Source organism: Salmo salar, chromosome ssa25 (assembly GCF_905237065.1).
Source record: "Salmo salar chromosome ssa25, Ssal_v3.1, whole genome shotgun sequence".
Lineage (NCBI taxonomy): Eukaryota > Metazoa > Chordata > Actinopteri > Salmoniformes > Salmonidae > Salmo > Salmo salar.
Window position 1 is genome coordinate 3737820 of NC_059466.1, and position 22998 is coordinate 3760817.

A 22998-nucleotide genomic window follows, 5' to 3' on the forward strand; every position below is an offset into this window, starting at 1 on the left:
GTGGCGTGAATGCCCGGCGCGTCAGAGGTCATACGGCGTCTGCAGCTGGGGGGAGCAAGAGCCGGGGATGGGGGTAGAAGGAGGGACCAAGAACAAAGGACTGGAACAGAGGGAGCGGACACACGGGTGGAAGAGAAGGAGAAAACGGAAGCGGGAGGAGAAAACGGAAAAGAAGACAACAGCATAGTGGAAACGGAAGGGCAGAAGGCTAAAGGAGAGCAGGAGGAGGAAGGAGACAGGAGAGTGAAGGGGCCAGAGAAGACGGCTGTGGAGAGGAAGGAGACGGAGAAGGCAACAGAGAGGGAGGAGACTGGGAAGACGGAGGTGGAGAAGAAAGAGACAGAAAGGAAGGAGACTGGGAAGACGGCGGTGGAGAAGAAAGAGATAGAAAGGAAGGAGACAGGGAAGAAGGTGGTGGAGGAGAAAGAGACAGAAAGGAAGGAGAGAGGGAAGAAGGTGGTGGAGGAGAAAGAGACAGAAAGGAAGGAGACAGGGAAGAAGGTGGTGGAGGAGAAAGAGACAGAAAGGAAGGAGATAGGGAAGAAGGTGGTGGAGAAGAAAGAGACAGAAAGGAAGGAGACAGGGAAGAAGGTGGTGGAGAAGAAAGAGACAGAAAGGGAGGAGACAGGGAAGAAGGTGGTGGAGGAGAAAGAGACAGAAAGGAAGGAGATAGGGAAGAAGGTGGTGGAGAAGAAAGAGACAGAAAGGAAGGAGACAGGGAAGAAGGTGGTGGAGAAGAAAGAGACAGAAAGGGAGGAGAAAGAGAAGGCAGTGGTGGCGGGACCAGTAGGAGATGGAGTGAAGGAGTGGGGGGACAGTAAAGAGGTGAGATCACGGGTGGAGGAGCTGAGGGAGATGGTGGTGGGGCTGCCGGACAATATGAACGAAGCGAGGGGGGCTGTCGGACGCAGACAGGGATGTTCCCTGGTTGCGTCCTCCACCTATAAAGAAGCCAAAGACGTGGGAGCGACCGGACAGTAGGAGGAGGAAGGGTGGTAAAAGGGGGGTGTGGGGGAGCAGGGGGAGAGGTTTTAGGGCCCTCGTGGGCTCCCTCTCCTTCATGTTCGTTTACACCCCTTGCGGAGCTAGACCTCCCAGGCATGGCCCAGGGTTGGGGGATGGAGGAAGGAGAAAGTTTTCTGTTTGGGGGCATGGGGTGCTCGGGCCTGAGTCCAGAAGAAAGTAGGGTGGTGGATTTAAGTGGGGGGCAAATGACACAGAGTGTGCGGGTACCAGGCATTGTTTCTGTATCCAGGGGAGAGGGATGGAGGCCGACGGGGGAGCGTCAGGAGTGGAGAAGGCGTCCCCGTCGGTCGGGATGGGGTGAGTTTTTCTTTGAATTTTTTGGTGTGGGTATGGGTTTGGTTTGTAAGTAGGAAAGGGAGGGAAGATGTTTCCCTGATTTATTGTTTTGGGTTTTCCGGATTGTGTTATAAGTAAAATGCCTAGTTATGATTTTTGATTGATATATGGTTTTGTATTGAAAGGCATTGAACGTAATAAATATATTTTATAAAAAAAAAAATCTGTTCTTATCAGTTTAATATCTGATACGTCCCCCATCGGGGGGACTACATATTAAATGGATTTTTCGAACAGGGAGTCGGAAATGGGGCTTGCTCCGTCCGCTCCACGCATCGACCCGGTATTGCAGTACCTCCGGGAACGGTGCAACACTTTTCTCCCATTGTCAAGGAAAAGAAATACACCAAGCTATGTAAAACAGCTAGCAGAAGAAGAGAAGGAATGGAAAAAGAAGAATCATCCAAACTGAAACAAGTGCGAAGCCCCCTTCATGGGGGTCCCCGTTTTCCCGCCATTTTACTTAAAAAAAAAAAAAAAAAAACATTGGCCAGGAGAGTGTGTGTGTGTGTGTGTGTGTGTGTGTGTGTGTGTGTGTGTGTGTGTGTGTGTTTTTGAGCCCCCAAAAATACAATCACTTCACCAGGATTGTGTGTGTGTGTGTGTGTGTGTGTGTGTGTGTGTGTGTGTGTGTGTGTGTGTGTGTGTGTGTTTTGAGCCCCCCAAAAAATACAATCACTTCACCAGGATTGTGTGTGTGTGTGTGTGTGTGTGTGTGTGTTTTTGAGCCCCCCAAAAATACAATCACTTCACCAGGATTGTGTGTGTGTGTGTGTTTTGAGCCCCCCCCAAAAATACAATCACTTCACCAGGATTGTCTATCTGTCTATCTGTCTATCTGTCTATCTGTCTGTCTGTCTGTCTGTCTGTCTGTCTGTCTGTCTGTGACTTTTTACCCACAGCCCTCGAAAACTTGGAAGAGTGGGTTCGGGGACCACCCGCGGGGACCCGGCCTAGAGTGCACCGTGTGTGTCTCGGGCCCCGACCTCTGACTTCCATACGACTCTGGTTTCTCTTCATTACGCACAAGCCTTTCGCCTTTTACTAAAGACTTCCGTGGAGAGGAACACTTACGAGTTCAACGTATTTTTGGAAGGGCTTTGCTTCTGGCAGAGCCCGGTATCTTGTTTCAAGAGAAATTGACAGAGATGACGCCGAGACTTTTTGCTCAGGCGTTTGACTTGAAGCCGGCTGACCGACCGGCGTATTTTTTCCACTCAAAGTAGTCGCTCGGGCAATTGAGTTCAAGCCCGACGATGACTGGTGTATTTGCCGGGCATTGAACAAATAGTCGCACTAGGATTAAAGAGCTAGTGACCTAACGACGCATTAGCGACTTTTAAAAAAAACACACCCGCCTGTCACCAGGGAAGCGTTGGGTGAGGAGGAGCCAACTTTTGCCAAACCGATGAGGTCTGCCGAGGCCCCGGGACCGGCGGGTGCAGGGGTCAATTTGTGGGTTATCGCTTCTCGGCCTTTTGGCTCAGATCAAGCTTGGTACCGAGGTGCCCCAAAGCCCGCTGAGCCAAAAGGTCGAAGGAAGGCAGGAGGGAGGAAAGTTTGTTGTTTTTTGGTTTTTTGAGACACGGTTGGTGTATTTTGCCGCTCTTTTCAGTTTTTACTTTTTTGGAGGAAAAGCAGGAGCGGAGGAGAGGGCGCCAAGCTCCTTGCGGAGATGGCGCAAAATACTACAGGGAGGCCAGTCCCTAGGATGGGGCTGGCGAATACGGTGCGCTTTTCCTGGAGGGATAAGGCGATGGATCCACTGGACAGAGACGCTTTTGGGAGGACTATCCTGATCGGTATCCTTGGGCTGAAGGTGGAGGAAGTGTTCTGCCTACAAGAAAACCCATTGGAGGGTGCATATGATGTGGCATTGCATACGGAGAAAAAGCACGACGAGATTCTCAGAAAGGTGAGAGAAGTGGAAAAGGAGAAGCCGATGTCCCATTACGTGGTGACTAGCTTGGCGAGGAGCAATTTCCGAGTGGTTAACGTGAACATTTACAACCCTTACGTTAAGGACGAGGAGGTGAGGGCCTTTCTGGGGAGATACATGGATGGTGTCTCCTCAGGAAGGCACCTCAAAGATTCCCTGGGCTTTTGGACCGGGAGGAGGGGTTTCAGGCCCTCCTAAGAGAGGACCCAAATGGATTGGGTGGATACCTCCATCCTCCGGCGATGTTCTCCCTGGGGGCTGACCGGGGGACGTTGCATTATGCCCGTCAGCCTCCGTTCTGCAGGCGTTGTATGGCCTATGGTCATATCCTCGCCTCGTGCGGCACAAAGAAGTGTAGGTATTGTGGATCTACGGAGCACGAGGCGAGGGACTGTGACGCGCCGAAGGCATGTCACGGGTGTGGTATGCTAACGCACCTGTGGCGTGAATGCCCGGCGCGTCAGAGGTCATACGCGTCTGCAGCTGGGGGAGCAAGAGCCGGGGATGGGGGTAGAAGGAGGGACCAAGAACAAAGGACTGGAACAGAGGGAGCGGACACACGGGTGGAAGAGAAGGAGAAAACGGAAGCGGGAGGAGAAAACGGAAAAGAAGACAACAGCATAGTGGAAACGGAAGGGCAGAAGGCTAAAGGAGAGCAGGAGGAGGAAGGAGACAGGAGAGTGAAGGGGCCAGAGAAGACGGCTGTGGAGAGGAAGGAGACGGAGAAGGCAACAGAGAGGGAGGAGACTGGGAAGACGGAGGTGGAGAAGAAAGAGACAGAAAGGAAGGAGACTGGGAAGACGGCGGTGGAGAAGAAAGAGATAGAAAGGAAGGAGACAGGGAAGAAGGTGGTGGAGGAGAAAGAGACAGAAAGGAAGGAGAGAGGGAAGAAGGTGGTGGAGGAGAAAGAGACAGAAAGGAAGGAGACAGGGAAGAAGGTGGTGGAGGAGAAAGAGACAGAAAGGAAGGAGATAGGGAAGAAGGTGGTGGAGAAGAAAGAGACAGAAAGGAAGGAGACAGGGAAGAAGGTGGTGGAGAAGAAAGAGACAGAAAGGGAGGAGACAGGGAAGAAGGTGGTGGAGGAGAAAGAGACAGAAAGGAAGGAGATAGGGAAGAAGGTGGTGGAGAAGAAAGAGACAGAAAGGAAGGAGACAGGGAAGAAGGTGGTGGAGAAGAAAGAGACAGAAAGGGAGGAGAAAGAGAAGGCAGTGGTGGCGGGACCAGTAGGAGATGGAGTGAAGGAGTGGGGGGACAGTAAAGAGGTGAGATCACGGGTGGAGGAGCTGAGGGAGATGGTGGTGGGGCTGCCGGACAATATGAACGAAGCGAGGGGGGCTGTCGGACGCAGACAGGGATGTTCCCTGGTTGCGTCCTCCACCTATAAAGAAGCCAAAGACGTGGGAGCGACCGGACAGTAGGAGGAGGAAGGGTGGTAAAAAGGGGGGTGTGGGGGAGCAGGGGGAGAGGTTTTAGGGCCCTCGTGGGCTCCCTCTCCTTCATGTTCGTTTACACCCCTTGCGGAGCTAGACCTCCCAGGCATGGCCCAGGGTTGGGGGATGGAGGAAGGAGAAAGTTTTCTGTTTGGGGGCATGGGGTGCTCGGGCCTGAGTCCAGAAGAAAGTAGGGTGGTGGATTTAAGTGGGGGCAAATGACACAGAGTGTGCGGGTACCAGGCATTGTTTCTGTATCCAGGGGAGAGGGGATGGAGGCCGACGGGGAGCGTCAGGAGTGGAGAAGGCGTCCCCGTCGGTCGGGATGGGGTGAGTTTTTCTTTGAATTTTTTGGTGTGGGTATGGGTTTGGTTTGTAAGTAGGAAAGGGAGGGAAGATGTTTCCCCTGATTTATTGTTTTGGGTTTTCCGGATTGTGTTATAAGTAAAATGCCTAGTTATGATTTTTGATTGATATATGGTTTTGTATTGAAAGGCATTGAACGTAATAAATATATTTTATAAAAAAAAATCTGTTCTTATCAGTTTAATATCTGATACGTCCCCCATCGGGGGACTACATATTAAATGGATTTTTCGAACAGGGAGTCGGAAATGGGGCTTGCTCCGTCCGCTCCACGCATCGACCCGGTATTGCAGTACCTCCGGGAACGGTGCAACACTTTTCTCCCATTGTCAAGGAAAAGAAATACACCAAGCTATGTAAAACAGCTAGCAGAAGAAGAGAAGGAATGGAAAAAGAAGAATCATCCAAACTGAAACAAGTGCGAAGCCCCCTTCATGGGGGTCCCCCGTTTTCCCGCCATTTTACTTAAAAAAAAAAAAAAAACATTGGCCAGGAGAGTGTGTGTGTGTGTGTGTGTGTGTGTGTGTGTGTGTGTGTGTGTGTGTGTGTTTGAGACCCCCCCAAAAAATACAATCACTTCACCAGGATTGTGTGTGTGTGTGTGTGTGTGTGTGTGTGTGTGTGTGTGTGTGTGTGTGTGTGTGTGTGTTTTTGAGCCCCCCCAAAAATACAATCACTTCACCAGGATTGTGTGTGTGTGTGTGTGTGTGTGTGTGTGTTTTTGAGCCCCCCCCCCAAAAAATACAATCACTTCACCAGGATTGTGTGTGTGTGTGTGTTTTTGAGCCCCCCCCCAAAAATACAATCACTTCACCAGGATTGTCTATCTGTCTATCTGTCTATCTGTCTATCTGTCTGTCTGTCTGTCTGTCTGTCTGTCTGTCTGTCTGTCTGTGACTTTTTACCCACAGCCCTCGAAAACTTGGAAGAGTGGGTTCGGGGACCACCCGCGGGGACCCGGCCTAGAGTGCACCGTGTGTGTCTCGGGCCCCGACCTCTGACTTCCATACGACTCTGGTTTCTCTTCATTACGCACAAGCCTTTCGCCTTTTACTAAAGACTTCCGTGGAGAGGAACACTTACGAGTTCAACGTATTTTTGGAAGGGCTTTGCTTCTGGCAGAGCCCGGTATCTTGTTTCAAGAGAAATTGACAGAGATGACGCCGAGACTTTTTGCTCAGGCGTTTGACTTGAAGCCGGCTGACCGACCGCGTATTTTTTCCACTCAAAGTAGTCGCTCGGGCAATTGAGTTCAAGCCCGACGATGACTGGTGTATTTGCCGGGCATTGAACAAATAGTCGCACTAGGATTAAAGAGCTAGTGACCTAACGACGCATTAGCGACTTTTAAAAAAACACACCCGCCTGTCACCAGGGAAGCGTTGGGTGAGGAGGAGCCAACTTTGCCAAACCGATGAGGTCTGCCGAGGCCCCGGGGACCGGCGGGTGCAGGGGTCAATTTGTGGGTTATCGCTTCTCGGCCTTTTGGCTCAGATCAAGCTTGGTACCGAGGTGCCCCAAAGCCCGCTGAGCCAAAAGGTCGAAGGAAGGCAGGAGGGAGGAAAGTTTGTTGTTTTTGGTTTTTTGAGACACGGTTGGTGTATTTTGCCGCTCTTTTCAGTTTTTACTTTTTTGGAGGAAAAGCAGGAGCGGAGGAGAGGGCGCCAAGCTCCTTGCGGAGATGGCGCAAAAATACTACAGGGAGGCCAGTCCCTAGGATGGGGCTGGCGAATACGGTGCGCTTTTCCTGGAGGGATAAGGCGATGGATCCACTGGACAGAGACGCTTTTGGGAGGACTATCCTGATCGGTATCCTTGGGCTGAAGGTGGAGGAAGTGTTCTGCCTACAAGAAAACCCATTGGAGGGTGCATATGATGTGGCATTGCATACGGAGAAAAAGCACGACGAGATTCTCAGAAAGGTGAGAGAAGTGGAAAAGGAGAAGCCGATGTCCCATTACGTGGTGACTAGCTTGGCGAGGAGCAATTTCCGAGTGGTTAACGTGAACATTTACAACCCTTACGTTAAGGACGAGGAGGTGAGGGCCTTTCTGGGGAGATACATGGATGGTGTCTCCTCAGGAAGGCACCTCAAAGATTCCCTGGGCTTTTGGACCGGGAGGAGGGGTTTCCAGGCCCTCCTAAGAGAGGACCCAAATGGATTGGGTGGATACCTCCATCCTCCGGCGATGTTCTCCCTGGGGGCTGACCGGGGACGTTGCATTATGCCCGTCAGCCTCCGTTCTGCAGGCGTTGTATGGCCTATGGTCATATCCTCGCCTCGTGCGGCACAAAGAAGTGTAGGTATTGTGGATCTACGGAGCACGAGGCGAGGGACTGTGACGCGCCGAAGGCATGTCACGGGTGTGGTATGCTAACGCACCTGTGGCGTGAATGCCCGGCGCGTCAGAGGTCATACGCGCCTGCAGCTGGGGGGAGCAAGAGCCGGGGATGGGGGTAGAAGGAGGGACCAAGAACAAAGGACTGGAACAGAGGGAGCGGACACACGGGTGGAAGAGAAGGAGAAAACGGAAGCGGGAGGAGAAAACGGAAAAGAAGACAACAGCATAGTGGAAACGGAAGGGCAGAAGGCTAAAGGAGAGCAGGAGGAGGAAGGAGACAGGAGAGTGAAGGGGCCAGAGAAGACGGCTGTGGAGAGGAAGGAGACGGAGAAGGCAACAGAGAGGGGAGGAGACTGGGAAGACGGAGGTGGAGAAGAAAGAGACAGAAAGGAAGGAGACTGGGAAGACGGCGGTGGAGAAGAAAGAGATAGAAAGGAAGGAGACAGGGAAGAAGGTGGTGGAGGAGAAAGAGACAGAAAGGAAGGAGAGAGGGAAGAAGGTGGTGGAGGAGAAAGAGACAGAAAGGAAGGAGACAGGGAAGAAGGTGGTGGAGGAGAAAGAGACAGAAAGGAAGGAGATAGGGAAGAAGGTGGTGGAGAAGAAAGAGACAGAAAGGAAGGAGACAGGGAAGAAGGTGGTGGAGAAGAAAGAGACAGAAAGGGAGGAGACAGGGAAGAAGGTGGTGGAGGAGAAAGAGACAGAAAGGAAGGAGATAGGGAAGAAGGTGGTGGAGAAGAAAGAGACAGAAAGGAAGGAGACAGGGAAGAAGGTGGTGGAGAAGAAAGAGACAGAAAGGGAGGAGAAAGAGAAGGCAGTGGTGGCGGGACCAGTAGGAGATGGAGTGAAGGAGTGGGGGGACAGTAAAGAGGTGAGATCACGGGTGGAGGAGCTGAGGGAGATGGTGGTGGGGCTGCCGGACAATATGAACGAAGCGAGGGGGGCTGTCGGACGCAGACAGGGATGTTCCCTGGTTGCGTCCTCCACCTATAAAGAAGCCAAAGACGTGGGAGCGACCGGACAGTAGGAGGAGGAAGGGTGGTAAAAAGGGGGTGTGGGGGAGCAGGGGGAGAGGTTTTAGGGCCCTCGTGGGCTCCCTCTCCTTCATGTTCGTTTACACCCCTTGCGGAGCTAGACCTCCCAGGCATGGCCCAGGGTTGGGGGATGGAGGAAGGAGAAAGTTTTCTGTTTGGGGGCATGGGGTGCTCGGGCCTGAGTCCAGAAGAAAGTAGGGTGGTGGATTTAAGTGGGGGCAAATGACACAGAGTGTGCGGGTACCAGGCATTGTTTCTGTATCCAGGGGAGAGGGGATGGAGGCCGACGGGGAGCGTCAGGAGTGGAGAAGGCGTCCCCGTCGGTCGGGATGGGGTGAGTTTTTCTTTGAATTTTTTGGTGTGGGTATGGGTTTGGTTTGTAAGTAGGAAAGGGAGGGAAGATGTTTCCCTGATTTATTGTTTTGGGTTTTCGGATTGTGTTATAAGTAAAATGCCTAGTTATGATTTTTGATTGATATATGGTTTTGTATTGAAAGGCATTGAACGTAATAAATATATTTTATAAAAAAAAATCTGTTCTTATCAGTTTAATATCTGATACGCCCCCATCGGGGGACTACATATTAAATGGGTTTTTCGAACAGGGAGTCGGAAATGGGGCTTGCTCCGTCCGCTCCACGCATCGACCCGGTATTGCAGTACCTCCGGGAACGGTGCAACACTTTTCTCCCATTGTCAAGGAAAAAGAAATACACCAAGCTATGTAAAACAGCTAGCAGAAGAAGAGAAGGAATGGAAAAAGAAGAATCATCCAAACTGAAACAAGTGCGAAGCCCCCTTCATGGGGGTCCCCCGTTTTCCCGCCATTTTACTTAAAAAAAAAAAAAAAAAAACATTGGCCAGGAGAGTGTGTGTGTGTGTGTGTGTGTGTGTGTGTGTGTGTGTGTGTGTGTGTGTGTGTTTTGAGCCCCCCAAAAATACAATCACTTCACCAGGATTGTGTGTGTGTGTGTGTGTGTGTGTGTGTGTGTGTGTGTGTGTGTGTGTGTGTGTGTGTGTGTTTTGAGCCCCCCAAAAATACAATCACTTCACCAGGATTGTGTGTGTGTGTGTGTGTGTGTGTGTGTGTTTTTGAGCCCCCCCCAAAAATACAATCACTTCACCAGGATTGTGTGTGTGTGTGTTTTTTGAGCCCCCCAAAAATACAATCACTTCACCAGGATTGTCTATCTGTCTATCTGTCTATCTGTCTATCTGTCTGTCTGTCTGTCTGTCTGTCTGTCTGTCTGTCTGTCTGTGACTTTTTACCCACAGCCCTCGAAAACTTGGAAGAGTGGGTTCGGGGACCACCCGCGGGGACCCGGCCTAGAGTGCACCGTGTGTGTCTCGGGCCCCGACCTCTGACTTCCATACGACTCTGGTTTCTCTTCATTACGCACAAGCCTTTCGCCTTTTACTAAAGACTTCCGTGGAGAGGAACACTTACGAGTTCAACGTATTTTTGGAAGGGCTTTGCTTCTGGCAGAGCCCGGTATCTTGTTTCAAGAGAAATTGACAGAGATGACGCCGAGACTTTTTGCTCAGGCGTTTGACTTGAAGCCGGCTGACCGACCGGCGTATTTTTTCCACTCAAAGTAGTCGCTCGGGCAATTGAGTTCAAGCCCGACGATGACTGGTGTATTTGCCGGGCATTGAACAAATAGTCGCACTAGGATTAAAGAGCTAGTGACCTAACGACGCATTAGCGACTTTTAAAAAAAAACACACCCGCCTGTCACCAGGGGAAGCGTTGGGTGAGGAGGAGCCAACTTTTGCCAAACCGATGAGGTCTGCCGAGGCCCCGGGGACCGGGCGGGTGCAGGGGTCAATTTGTGGGTTATCGCTTCTCGGCCTTTTGGCTCAGATCAAGCTTGGTACCGAGGTGCCCCAAAGCCCGCTGAGCCAAAAGGTCGAAGGAAGGCAGGAGGGAGGAAAGTTTGTTGTTTTTGGTTTTTGAGACACGGTTGGTGTATTTTGCCGCTCTTTTCAGTTTTTACTTTTTGGAGGAAAAGCAGGAGCGGAGGAGAGGGCGCCAAGCTCCTTGCGGAGATGGCGCAAAATACTACAGGGAGGCCAGTCCCTAGGATGGGGCTGGCGAATACGGTGCGCTTTTCCTGGAGGGATAAGGCGATGGATCCACTGGACAGAGACGCTTTTGGGAGGACTATCCTGATCGGTATCCTTGGGCTGAAGGTGGAGGAAGTGTTCTGCCTACAAGAAAACCCATTGGAGGGTGCATATGATGTGGCATTGCATACGGAGAAAAAGCACGACGAGATTCTCAGAAAGGTGAGAGAAGTGGAAAAGGAGAAGCCGATGTCCCATTACGTGGTGACTAGCTTGGCGAGGAGCAATTTCCGAGTGGTTAACGTGAACATTTACAACCCTTACGTTAAGGACGAGGAGGTGAGGGCCTTTCTGGGGAGATACATGGATGGTGTCTCCTCAGGAAGGCACCTCAAAGATTCCCTGGGCTTTTGGACCGGGAGGAGGGGTTTCAGGCCCTCCTAAGAGAGGACCCAAATGGATTGGGTGGATACCTCCATCCTCCGGCGATGTTCTCCCTGGGGGGCTGACCGGGGACGTTGCATTATGCCCGTCAGCCTCCGTTCTGCAGGCGTTGTATGGCCTATGGTCATATCCTCGCCTCGTGCGGCACAAAGAAGTGTAGGTATTGTGGATCTACGGAGCACGAGGCGAGGGACTGTGACGCGCCGAAGGCATGTCACGGGTGTGGTATGCTAACGCACCTGTGGCGTGAATGCCCGGCGCGTCAGAGGTCATACGCGTCTGCAGCTGGGGGGGGAGCAAGAGCCGGGGATGGGGGTAGAAGGAGGGACCAAGAACAAAGGACTGGAACAGAGGGAGCGGACACACGGGTGGAAGAGAAGGAGAAAACGGAAGCGGGAGGAGAAAACGGAAAAGAAGACAACAGCATAGTGGAAACGGAAGGGCAGAAGGCTAAAGGAGAGCAGGAGGAGGAAGGAGACAGGAGAGTGAAGGGGCCAGAGAAGACGGCTGTGGAGAGGAAGGAGACGGAGAAGGCAACAGAGAGGGAGGAGACTGGGAAGACGGAGGTGGAGAAGAAAGAGACAGAAAGGAAGGAGACTGGGAAGACGGCGGTGGAGAAGAAAGAGATAGAAAGGAAGGAGACAGGGAAGAAGGTGGTGGAGGAGAAAGAGACAGAAAGGAAGGAGAGAGGGAAGAAGGTGGTGGAGGAGAAAGAGACAGAAAGGAAGGAGACAGGGAAGAAGGTGGTGGAGGAGAAAGAGACAGAAAGGAAGGAGATAGGGAAGAAGGTGGTGGAGAAGAAAGAGACAGAAAGGAAGGAGACAGGGAAGAAGGTGGTGGAGAAGAAAGAGACAGAAAGGGAGGAGACAGGGAAGAAGGTGGTGGAGGAGAAAGAGACAGAAAGGAAGGAGATAGGGAAGAAGGTGGTGGAGAAGAAAGAGACAGAAAGGAAGGAGACAGGGAAGAAGGTGGTGGAGAAGAAAGAGACAGAAAGGGAGGAGAAAGAGAAGGCAGTGGTGGCGGGACCAGTAGGAGATGGAGTGAAGGAGTGGGGGGACAGTAAAGAGGTGAGATCACGGGTGGAGGAGCTGAGGGAGATGGTGGTGGGGCTGCCGGACAATATGAACGAAGCGAGGGGGGCTGTCGGACGCAGACAGGATGTTCCCTGGTTGCGTCCTCCACCTATAAAGAAGCCAAAGACGTGGGAGCGACCGGACAGTAGGAGGAGGAAGGGTGGTAAAAGGGGGGGTGTGGGGGAGCAGGGGGAGAGGTTTTAGGGCCCTCGTGGGCTCCCTCTCCTTCATGTTCGTTTACACCCCTTGCGGAGCTAGACCTCCCAGGCATGGCCCAGGGTTGGGGATGGAGGAAGGAGAAAGTTTTCTGTTTGGGGGCATGGGGTGCTCGGGCCTGAGTCCAGAAGAAAGTAGGGTGGTGGATTTAAGTGGGGGCAAATGACACAGAGTGTGCGGGTACCAGGCATTGTTTCTGTATCCAGGGGAGAGGGATGGAGGCCGACGGGGAGCGTCAGGAGTGGAGAAGGCGTCCCCGTCGGTCGGGATGGGGTGAGTTTTTCTTTGAATTTTTTGGTGTGGGTATGGGTTTGGTTTGTAAGTAGGAAAGGGAGGGAAGATGTTTCCCTGATTTATTGTTTTGGGTTTTCCGGATTGTGTTATAAGTAAAATGCCTAGTTATGATTTTTGATTGATATATGGTTTTGTATTGAAAGGCATTGAACGTAATAAATATATTTTATAAAAAAAAAATCTGTTCTTATCAGTTTAATATCTGATACGTCCCCATCGGGGGACTACATATTAAATGGGTTTTTCGAACAGGGAGTCGGAAATGGGGCTTGCTCCGTCCGCTCCACGCATCGACCCGGTATTGCAGTACCTCCGGGAACGGTGCAACACTTTTCTCCCATTGTCAAGGAAAAGAAATACACCAAGCTATGTAAAACAGCTAGCAGAAGAAGAGAAGGAATGGAAAAAGAAGAATCATCCAAACTGAAACAAGTGCGAAGCCCCCTTCATGGGGGTCCCCGTTTTCCCGCCATTTTACAAAAAAAAAAAAAAAAAACATTGGCCAGGAGAGTGTGTGTGTGTGTGTGTGTGTGTGTGTGTGTGTGTGTGTGTGTGTGTGTGTGTTTTGAGCCCCCCCAAAAATACAATCACTTCACCAGGATTGTGTGTGTGTGTGTGTGTGTGTGTGTGTGTGTGTGTGTGTGTGTGTGTGTGTGTGTGTGTTTTTGAGCCCCCCAAAAAATACAATCACTTCACCAGGATTGTGTGTGTGTGTGTGTGTGTGTGTGTGTGTGTTTTTGAGCCCCCCCCAAAAATACAATCACTTCACCAGGATTGTGTGTGTGTGTGTGTTTTTGAGCCCCCCCCAAAAATACAATCACTTCACCAGGATTGTCTATCTGTCTATCTGTCTATCTGTCTATCTGTCTGTCTGTCTGTCTGTCTGTCTGTCTGTCTGTCTGTCTGTGACTTTTTACCCACAGCCCTCGAAAACTTGGAAGAGTGGGTTCGGGGACCACCCGCGGGGACCCGGCCTAGAGTGCACCGTGTGTGTCTCGGGCCCCGACCTCTGACTTCCATACGACTCTGGTTTCTCTTCATTACGCACAAGCCTTTCGCCTTTTACTAAAGACTTCCGTGGAGAGGAACACTTACGAGTTCAACGTATTTTTGGAAGGGCTTTGCTTCTGGCAGAGCCCGGTATCTTGTTTCAAGAGAAATTGACAGAGATGACGCCGAGACTTTTTGCTCAGGCGTTTGACTTGAAGCCGGCTGACCGACCGGCGTATTTTTTCCACTCAAAGTAGTCGCTCGGGCAATTGAGTTCAAGCCCGACGATGACTGGTGTATTTGCCGGGCATTGAACAAATAGTCGCACTAGGATTAAAGAGCTAGTGACCTAACGACGCATTAGCGACTTTTAAAAAAAACACACCCGCCTGTCACCAGGGAAGCGTTGGGTGAGGAGGAGCCAACTTTTGCCAAACCGATGAGGTCTGCCGAGGCCCCGGGGGCCGGCGGGTGCAGGGGTCAATTTGTGGGTTATCGCTTCTCGGCCTTTTGGCTCAGATCAAGCTTGGTACCGAGGTGCCCCAAAGCCCGCTGAGCCAAAAGGTCGAAGGAAGGCAGGAGGGAGGAAAGTTTGTTGTTTTTGGTTTTTTGAGACACGGTTGGTGTATTTTGCCGCTCTTTTCAGTTTTTACTTTTTGGAGGAAAAGCAGGAGCGGAGGAGAGGGCGCCAAGCTCCTTGCGGAGATGGCGCAAAATACTACAGGAGGCCAGTCCCTAGGATGGGGCTGGCGAATACGGTGCGCTTTTCCTGGAGGGATAAGGCGATGGATCCACTGGACAGAGACGCTTTTGGGAGGACTATCCTGATCGGTATCCTTGGGCTGAAGGTGGAGGAAGTGTTCTGCCTACAAGAAAACCCATTGGAGGGTGCATATGATGTGGCATTGCATACGGAGAAAAAGCACGACGAGATTCTCAGAAAGGTGAGAGAAGTGGAAAAGGAGAAGCCGATGTCCCATTACGTGGTGACTAGCTTGGCGAGGAGCAATTTCCGAGTGGTTAACGTGAACATTTACAACCCTTACGTTAAGGACGAGGAGGTGAGGGCCTTTCTGGGGAGATACATGGATGGTGTCTCCTCAGGAAGGCACCTCAAAGATTCCCTGGGCTTTTGGACCGGGAGGAGGGGTTTCCAGGCCCTCCTAAGAGAGGACCCAAATGGATTGGGTGGATACCTCCATCCTCCGGCGATGTTCTCCCTGGGGGCTGACCGGGGGACGTTGCATTATGCCCGTCAGCCTCCGTTCTGCAGGCGTTGTATGGCCTATGGTCATATCCTCGCCTCGTGCGGCACAAAGAAGTGTAGGTATTGTGGATCTACGGAGCACGAGGCGAGGGACTGTGACGCGCCGAAGGCATGTCACGGGTGTGGTATGCTAACGCACCTGTGGCGTGAATGCCCGGCGCGTCAGAGGTCATACGCGCGTCTGCAGCTGGGGGAGCAAGAGCCGGGGATGGGGGTAGAAGGAGGGACCAAGAACAAAGGACTGGAACAGAGGGAGCGGACACACGGGTGGAAGAGAAGGAGAAAACGGAAGCGGGAGGAGAAAACGGAAAAGAAGACAACAGCATAGTGGAAACGGAAGGGCAGAAGGCTAAAGGAGAGCAGGAGGAGGAAGGAGACAGGAGAGTGAAGGGGCCAGAGAAGACGGCTGTGGAGAGGAAGGAGACGGAGAAGGCAACAGAGAGGGAGGAGACTGGGAAGACGGAGGTGGAGAAGAAAGAGACAGAAAGGAAGGAGACTGGGAAGACGGCGGTGGAGAAGAAAGAGATAGAAAGGAAGGAGACAGGGAAGAAGGTGGTGGAGGAGAAAGAGACAGAAAGGAAGGAGAGAGGGAAGAAGGTGGTGGAGGAGAAAGAGACAGAAAGGAAGGAGACAGGGAAGAAGGTGGTGGAGGAGAAAGAGACAGAAAGGAAGGAGATAGGGAAGAAGGTGGTGGAGAAGAAAGAGACAGAAAGGAAGGAGACAGGGAAGAAGGTGGTGGAGAAGAAAGAGACAGAAAGGGAGGAGACAGGGAAGAAGGTGGTGGAGGAGAAAGAGACAGAAAGGAAGGAGATAGGGAAGAAGGTGGTGGAGAAGAAAGAGACAGAAAGGAAGGAGACAGGGAAGAAGGTGGTGGAGAAGAAAGAGACAGAAAGGGAGGAGAAAGAGAAGGCAGTGGTGGCGGGACCAGTAGGAGATGGAGTGAAGGAGTGGGGGGACAGTAAAGAGGTGAGATCACGGGTGGAGGAGCTGAGGGAGATGGTGGTGGGGCTGCCGGACAATATGAACGAAGCGAGGGGGGGGCTGTCGGACGCAGACAGGGATGTTCCCTGGTTGCGTCCTCCACCTATAAAGAAGCCAAAGACGTGGGAGCGACCGGACAGTAGGAGGAGGAAGGGTGGTAAAAAGGGGGTGTGGGGGAGCAGGGGGAGAGGTTTTAGGGCCCTCGTGGGCTCCCTCTCCTTCATGTTCGTTTACACCCCTTGCGGAGCTAGACCTCCCAGGCATGGCCCAGGGTTGGGGGATGGAGGAAGGAGAAAGTTTTCTGTTTGGGGGCATGGGGTGCTCGGGCCTGAGTCCAGAAGAAAGTAGGGTGGTGGATTTAAGTGGGGGGCAAATGACACAGAGTGTGCGGGTACCAGGCATTGTTTCTGTATCCAGGGGAGAGGGGATGGAGGCCGACGGGGGAGCGTCAGGAGTGGAGAAGGCGTCCCCGTCGGTCGGGATGGGGTGAGTTTTTCTTTGAATTTTTTTGGTGTGGGTATGGGTTTGGTTTGTAAGTAGGAAAGGGAGGGAAGATGTTTCCCTGATTTATTGTTTTGGGTTTTCCGGATTGTGTTATAAGTAAAATGCCTAGTTATGATTTTTGATTGATATATGGTTTTGTATTGAAAGGCATTGAACGTAATAAATATATTTTATAAAAAAAAAAAAATCTGTTCTTATCAGTTTAATATCTGATACGTCCCCCATCGGGGGGCTACATATTAAATGGGTTTTTCGAACAGGGAGTCGGAAATGGGGCTTGCTCCGTCCGCTCCACGCATCGACCGGTATTGCAGTACCTCCGGGAACGGTGCAACACTTTTCTCCCATTGTCAAGGAAAAAGAAATACACCAAGCTATGTAAAACAGCTAGCAGAAGAAGAGAAGGAATGGAAAAAGAAGAATCATCCAAACTGAAACAAGTGCGAAGCCCCCTTCATGGGGGTCCCCCGTTTTCCCGCCATTTTACTTAAAAAAAAAAAAAAAAAAAAAAAACATTGGCCAGGAGAGTGTGTGTGTGTGTGTGTGTGTGTGTGTGTGTGTGTGTGTGTGTGTGTGTGTGTTTTTGAGCCCCCCCCAAAAAATACAATCACTTCACCAGGATTGTGTGTGTGTGTGTGTGTGTGTGTGTGTGTGTGTGTGTGTGTGTGTGTGTGTGTGTGTGTTTTTGAGCCCCCCAAAAAAATACAATCACTTCACCAGGATTGTGTGTGTGTGTGTGTGTGTGTGTGTGTGTGTTTTTGAGCCCCCCAAAAAATACAATCACTTCACCAGGATTGTGTGTGTGTGTGTTTTTTGAGCCCCCCCCCAAAAATACAATCACTTCACCAGGATTGTCTATCTGTCTATCTGTCTATCTGTCTATCTGTCTGTCTGTCTGTCTGTCTGTCTGTCTGTCTGTCTGTCTGTGACTTTTTACCCACAGCCCTCGAAAACTTGGAAGAGTGGGTTCGGGGACCACCGCGGGACCCGGCCTAGAGTGCACCGTGTGTGTCTCGGGCCCCGACCTCTGACTTCCATACGACTCTGGTTTCTCTTCATTACGCACAAGCCTTTCGCCTTTTACTAAAGACTTCCGTGGAGAGGAACACTTACGAGTTCAACGTATTTTTGGAAGGGCTTTGCTTCTGGCAGAGCCCGGTATCTTGTTTCAAGAGAAATTGACAGAGATGACGCCGAGACTTTTTGCTCAGGCGTTTGACTTGAAGCCGGCTGACCGACCGGCGTATTTTTTCCACTCAAAGTAGTCGCTCGGGCAATTGAGTTCAAGCCCGACGATGACTGGTGTATTTGCCGGGCATTGAACAAATAGTCGCACTAGGATTAAAGAGCTAGTGACCTAACGACGCATTAGCGACTTTTAAAAAAAACACACCCGCCTGTCACCAGGGAAGCGTTGGGTGAGGAGGAGCCAACTTTTGCCAAACCGATGAGGTCTGCCGAGGCCCCGGGGACCGGGCGGGTGCAGGGGTCAATTTGTGGGTTATCGCTTCTCGGCCTTTTGGCTCAGATCAAGCTTGGTACCGAGGTGCCCCAAAGCCCGCTGAGCCAAAAGGTCGAAGGAAGGCAGGAGGGAGGAAAGTTTGTTGTTTTTGGTTTTTTGAGACACGGTTGGTGTATTTTGCCGCTCTTTTCAGTTTTTACTTTTTGGAGGAAAAGCAGGAGCGGAGGAGAGGGCGCCAAGCTCCTTGCGGAGATGGCGCAAAATACTACAGGGAGGCCAGTCCCTAGGATGGGGCTGGCGAACACGGTGCGCTTTTCCTGGAGGGATAAGGCGATGGATCCACTGGACAGAGACGCTTTTGGGAGGACTATCCTGATCGGTATCCTTGGGCTGAAGGTGGAGGAAGTGTTCTGCCTACAAGAAAACCCATTGGAGGGTGCATATGATGTGGCATTGCATACGGGAGAAAAAGCACGACGAGATTCTCAGAAAGGTGAGAGAAGTGGAAAAGGAGAAGCCGATGTCCCATTACGTGGTGACTAGCTTGGCGAGGAGCAATTTCCGAGTGGTTAACGTGAACATTTACAACCCTTACGTTAAGGACGAGGAGGTGAGGGCCTTTCTGGGGAGATACATGGATGGTGTCTCCTCAGGAAGGCACCTCAAAGATTCCCTGGGCTTTTGGACCGGGAGGAGGGGTTTCCAGGCCCTCCTAAGAGAGGACCCAAATGGATTGGGTGGATACCTCCATCCTCCGGCGATGTTCTCCTGGGGGCTGACCGGGGGACGTTGCATTATGCCCGTCAGCCTCCGTTCTGCAGGCGTTGTATGGCCTATGGTCATATCCTCGCCTCGTGCGGCACAAAGAAGTGTAGGTATTGTGGATCTACGGAGCACGAGGCGAGGGACTGTGACGCGCCGAAGGCATGTCACGGGTGTGGTATGCTAACGCACCTGTGGCGTGAATGCCCGGCGCGTCAGAGGTCATACGCTGGTCTGCAGCTGGGGGAGCAAGAGCCGGGGATGGGGGTAGAAGGAGGGACCAAGAACAAAGGACTGGAACAGAGGGAGCGGACACACGGGTGGAAGAGAAGGAGAAAACGAAGCGGGAGGAGAAAACGGAAAAGAAGACAACAGCATAGTGGAAACGGAAGGGCAGAAGGCTAAAGGAGAGCAGGAGGAGGAAGGAGACAGGAGAGTGAAGGGGCCAGAGAAGACGGCTGTGGAGAGGAAGGAGACGGAGAAGGCAACAGAGAGGGAGGAGACTGGGAAGACGGAGGTGGAGAAGAAAGAGACAGAAAGGAAGGAGACTGGGAAGACGGCGGTGGAGAAGAAAGAGATAGAAAGGAAGGAGACAGGGAAGAAGGTGGTGGAGGAGAAAGAGACAGAAAGGAAGGAGAGAGGGAAGAAGGTGGTGGAGGAGAAAGAGACAGAAAGGAAGGAGACAGGGAAGAAGGTGGTGGAGGAGAAAGAGACAGAAAGGAAGGAGATAGGGAAGAAGGTGGTGGAGAAGAAAGAGACAGAAAGGAAGGAGACAGGGAAGAAGGTGGTGGAGAAGAAAGAGACAGAAAGGGAGGAGACAGGGAAGAAGGTGGTGGAGGAGAAAGAGACAGAAAGGAAGGAGATAGGGAAGAAGGTGGTGGAGAAGAAAGAGACAGAAAGGAAGGAGACAGGGAAGAAGGTGGTGGAGAAGAAAGAGACAGAAAGGGAGGAGAAAGAGAAGGCAGTGGTGGCGGGACCAGTAGGAGATGGAGTGAAGGAGTGGGGGGACAGTAAAGAGGTGAGATCACGGGTGGAGGAGCTGAGGGAGATGGTGGTGGGGCTGCCGGACAATATGAACGAAGCGAGGGGGGCTGTCGGACGCAGACAGGGATGTTCCCTGGTTGCGTCCTCCACCTATAAAGAAGCCAAAGACGTGGGAGCGACCGGACAGTAGGAGGAGGAAGGGTGGTAAAAAGGGGGTGTGGGGGAGCAGGGGGAGAGGTTTTAGGGCCCTCGTGGGCTCCCTCTCCTTCATGTTCGTTTACACCCCTTGCGGAGCTAGACCTCCCAGGCATGGCCCAGGGTTGGGGGATGGAGGAAGGAGAAAGTTTTCTGTTTGGGGGCATGGGGTGCTCGGGCCTGAGTCCAGAAGAAAGTAGGGTGGTGGATTTAAGTGGGGGCAAATGACACAGAGTGTGCGGGTACCAGGCATTGTTTCTGTATCCAGGGGAGAGGGGATGGAGGCCGACGGGGAGCCGTCAGGAGTGGAGAAGGCGTCCCGTCGGTCGGGATGGGGTGAGTTTTTCTTTGAATTTTTTTGGTGTGGGTATGGGTTTGGTTTGTAAGTAGGAAAGGGAGGGAAGATGTTTCCCTGATTTATTGTTTTGGGTTTTCCGGATTGTGTTATAAGTAAAATGCCTAGTTATGATTTTTGATTGATATATGGTTTTGTATTGAAAGGCATTGAACGTAATAAATATATTTTATAAAAAAAAAATCTGTTCTTATCAGTTTAATATCTGATACGTCCCCATCGGGGGACTACATATTAAATGGGTTTTTCGAACAGGGAGTCGGAAATGGGGCTTGCTCCGTCCGCTCCACGCATCGACCGGTATTGCAGTACCTCCGGAACGGTGCAACACTTTTCTCCCATTGTCAAGGAAAAGAAATACACCAAGCTATGTAAAACAGCTAGCAGAAGAAGAGAAGGAATGGAAAAAGAAGAATCATCCAAACTGAAACAAGTGCGAAGCCCCTTCATGGGGGTCCCCGTTTTCCCGCCATTTTACTTAAAAAAAAAAAAAAAAAACATTGGCCAGGAGAGTGTGTGTGTGTGTGTGTGTGTGTGTGTGTGTGTGTGTGTGTGTGTGTGTGTTGTTTTGAGCCCCCCAAAAATACAATCACTTCACCAGGATTGTGTGTGTGTGTGTGTGTGTGTGTGTGTGTGTGTGTGTGTGTGTGTGTGTGTGTTTTTTGAGCCCCCCAAAAATACAATCACTTCACCAGGATTGTGTGTGTGTGTGTGTGTGTGTGTGTGTGTTTTTGAGCCCCCCCCAAAAAATACAATCACTTCACCAGGATTGTGTGTGTGTGTGTTTTTGAGCCCCCCAAAAATACAATCACTTCACCAGGATTGTCTATCTGTCTATCTGTCTATCTGTCTATCTGTCTGTCTGTCTGTCTGTCTGTCTGTCTGTCTGTCTGTCTGTGACTTTTTACCCACAGCCCTCGAAAACTTGGAAGAGTGGGTTCGGGGACCACCCGCGGGGACCCGGCCTAGAGTGCACCGTGTGTGTCTCGGGCCCCGACCTCTGACTTCCATACGACTCTGGTTTCTCTTCATTACGCACAAGCCTTTCGCCTTTTACTAAAGACTTCCGTGGAGAGGAACACTTACGAGTTCAACGTATTTTGGAAGGGCTTTGCTTCTGGCAGAGCCCGGTATCTTGTTTCAAGAGAAATTGACAGAGATGACGCCTTGAGACTTTTTGCTCAGGCGTTTGACTTGAAGCCGGCTGACCGACCGGCGTATTTTTTCCACTCAAAGTAGTCGCTCGGGCAATTGAGTTCAAGCCCGACGATGACTGGTGTATTTGCCGGGCATTGAACAAATAGTCGCACTAGGATTAAAGAGCTAGTGACCTAACGACGCATTAGCGACTTTTAAAAAAAACACACCCGCCTGTCACCAGGGAAGCGTTGGGTGAGGAGGAGCCAACTTTGCCAAACCGATGAGGTCTGCCGAGGCCCCCGGGCACCGGCGGGTGCAGGGGTCAATTTGTGGGTTATCGCTTCTGGCCTTTTGGCTCAGATCAAGCTTGGTACCGAGGTGCCCCAAAGCCCGCTGAGCCAAAAGGTCGAAGGAAGGCAGGAGGGAGGAAAGTTTGTTGTTTTTGGTTTTTTGAGACACGGTTGGTGTATTTTGCCGCTCTTTTCAGTTTTTACTTTTTGGAGGAAAAGCAGGAGCGGAGGAGAGGGCGCCAAGCTCCTTGCGGAGATGGCGCAAAATACTACAGGGAGGCCAGTCCCTAGGATGGGGCTGGCGAATACGGTGCGCTTTTCCTGGAGGGATAAGGCGATGGATCCACTGGACAGAGACGCTTTTGGGAGGACTATCCTGATCGGTATCCTTGGGCTGAAGGTGGAGGAAGTGTTCTGCCTACAAGAAAACCCATTGGAGGGTGCATATGATGTGGCATTGCATACGGAGAAAAAGCACGACGAGATTCTCAGAAAGGTGAGAGAAGTGGAAAAGGAGAAGCCGATGTCCCATTACGTGGTGACTAGCTTGGCGAGGAGCAATTTCCGAGTGGTTAACGTGAACATTTACAACCCTTACGTTAAGGACGAGGAGGTGAGGGCCTTTCTGGGGAGATACATGGATGGTGTCTCCTCAGGAAGGCACCTCAAAGATTCCCTGGGCTTTTGGACCGGGAGGAGGGGTTTCAGGCCCTCCTAAGAGAGGACCCAAATGGATTGGGTGGATACCTCCATCCTCCGGCGATGTTCTCCCTGGGGGCTGACCGGGGACGTTGCATTATGCCCGTCAGCCTCCGTTCTGCAGGCGTTGTATGGCCTATGGTCATATCCTCGCCTCGTCGCGGCACAAAGAAGTGTAGGTATTGTGGATCTACGGAGCACGAGGCGAGGACTGTGACGCGCCGAAGGCATGTCACGGGTGTGGTATGCTAACGCACCTGTGGCGTGAATGCCCGGCGCGTCAGAGGTCATACTGCGTCTGCAGCTGGGGGGAGCAAGAGCCGGGGATGGGGGTAGAAGGAGGGACCAAGAACAAAGGACTGGAACAGAGGGAGCGGACACACGGGTGGAAGAGAAGGAGAAAACGGAAGCGGGAGGAGAAAACGGAAAAGAAGACAACAGCATAGTGGAAACGGAAGGGCAGAAGGCTAAAGGAGAGCAGGAGGAGGAAGGAGACAGGAGAGTGAAGGGGCCAGAGAAGACGGCTGTGGAGAGGAAGGAGACGGAGAAGGCAACAGAGAGGGAGGAGACTGGGAAGACGGAGGTGGAGAAGAAAGAGACAGAAAGGAAGGAGACTGGGAAGACGGCGGTGGAGAAGAAAGAGATAGAAAGGAAGGAGACAGGGAAGAAGGTGGTGGAGGAGAAAGAGACAGAAAGGAAGGAGAGAGGGAAGAAGGTGGTGGAGGAGAAAGAGACAGAAAGGAAGGGAGACAGGGAAGAAGGTGGTGGAGGAGAAAGAGACAGAAAGGAAGGAGATAGGGAAGAA

General features: G+C 51.7%; 6 non-coding genes and 6 pseudogenes across 6 annotated transcripts; all 12 read left to right on the top strand.

Annotated features, from left to right (window-relative positions):
* Positions 1-1503: 1503 nt before the first annotated feature.
* Positions 1504-1679, top strand: LOC123730577 (uncharacterized; annotated as a pseudogene).
* Positions 1680-2362: 683 nt separating this feature from the next.
* On the top strand, positions 2363-2479 carry LOC123730612 (U5 spliceosomal RNA). Its single transcript, XR_006762047.1, has one exon. It is a non-coding gene; the product is annotated as a U5 spliceosomal RNA (small nuclear RNA).
* A 2763-nt stretch (positions 2480-5242) lies between these two features.
* LOC123730563 (uncharacterized) lies at positions 5243-5415 on the top strand (annotated as a pseudogene).
* A 691-nt stretch (positions 5416-6106) lies between these two features.
* On the top strand, positions 6107-6223 carry LOC123730613 (U5 spliceosomal RNA). The gene has a single exon (XR_006762048.1). It is a non-coding gene; the product is annotated as a U5 spliceosomal RNA (small nuclear RNA).
* Positions 6224-8983: 2760 nt separating this feature from the next.
* LOC123730592 (uncharacterized) lies at positions 8984-9155 on the top strand (annotated as a pseudogene).
* A 688-nt stretch (positions 9156-9843) lies between these two features.
* LOC123730614 (U5 spliceosomal RNA) lies at positions 9844-9960 on the top strand. Its single transcript, XR_006762049.1, has one exon. It is a non-coding gene; the product is annotated as a U5 spliceosomal RNA (small nuclear RNA).
* A 2763-nt stretch (positions 9961-12723) lies between these two features.
* Positions 12724-12896, top strand: LOC123730591 (uncharacterized; annotated as a pseudogene).
* A 689-nt stretch (positions 12897-13585) lies between these two features.
* On the top strand, positions 13586-13702 carry LOC123730615 (U5 spliceosomal RNA). The gene has a single exon (XR_006762050.1). It is a non-coding gene; the product is annotated as a U5 spliceosomal RNA (small nuclear RNA).
* A 2767-nt stretch (positions 13703-16469) lies between these two features.
* On the top strand, positions 16470-16645 carry LOC123730593 (uncharacterized; annotated as a pseudogene).
* Positions 16646-17345: 700 nt separating this feature from the next.
* LOC123730616 (U5 spliceosomal RNA) lies at positions 17346-17462 on the top strand. The gene has a single exon (XR_006762051.1). It is a non-coding gene; the product is annotated as a U5 spliceosomal RNA (small nuclear RNA).
* A 2764-nt stretch (positions 17463-20226) lies between these two features.
* On the top strand, positions 20227-20397 carry LOC123730596 (uncharacterized; annotated as a pseudogene).
* A 679-nt stretch (positions 20398-21076) lies between these two features.
* Positions 21077-21192, top strand: LOC123730658 (U5 spliceosomal RNA). The gene has a single exon (XR_006762093.1). It is a non-coding gene; the product is annotated as a U5 spliceosomal RNA (small nuclear RNA).
* The last annotated feature ends 1806 nt before the right edge of the window (positions 21193-22998 follow it).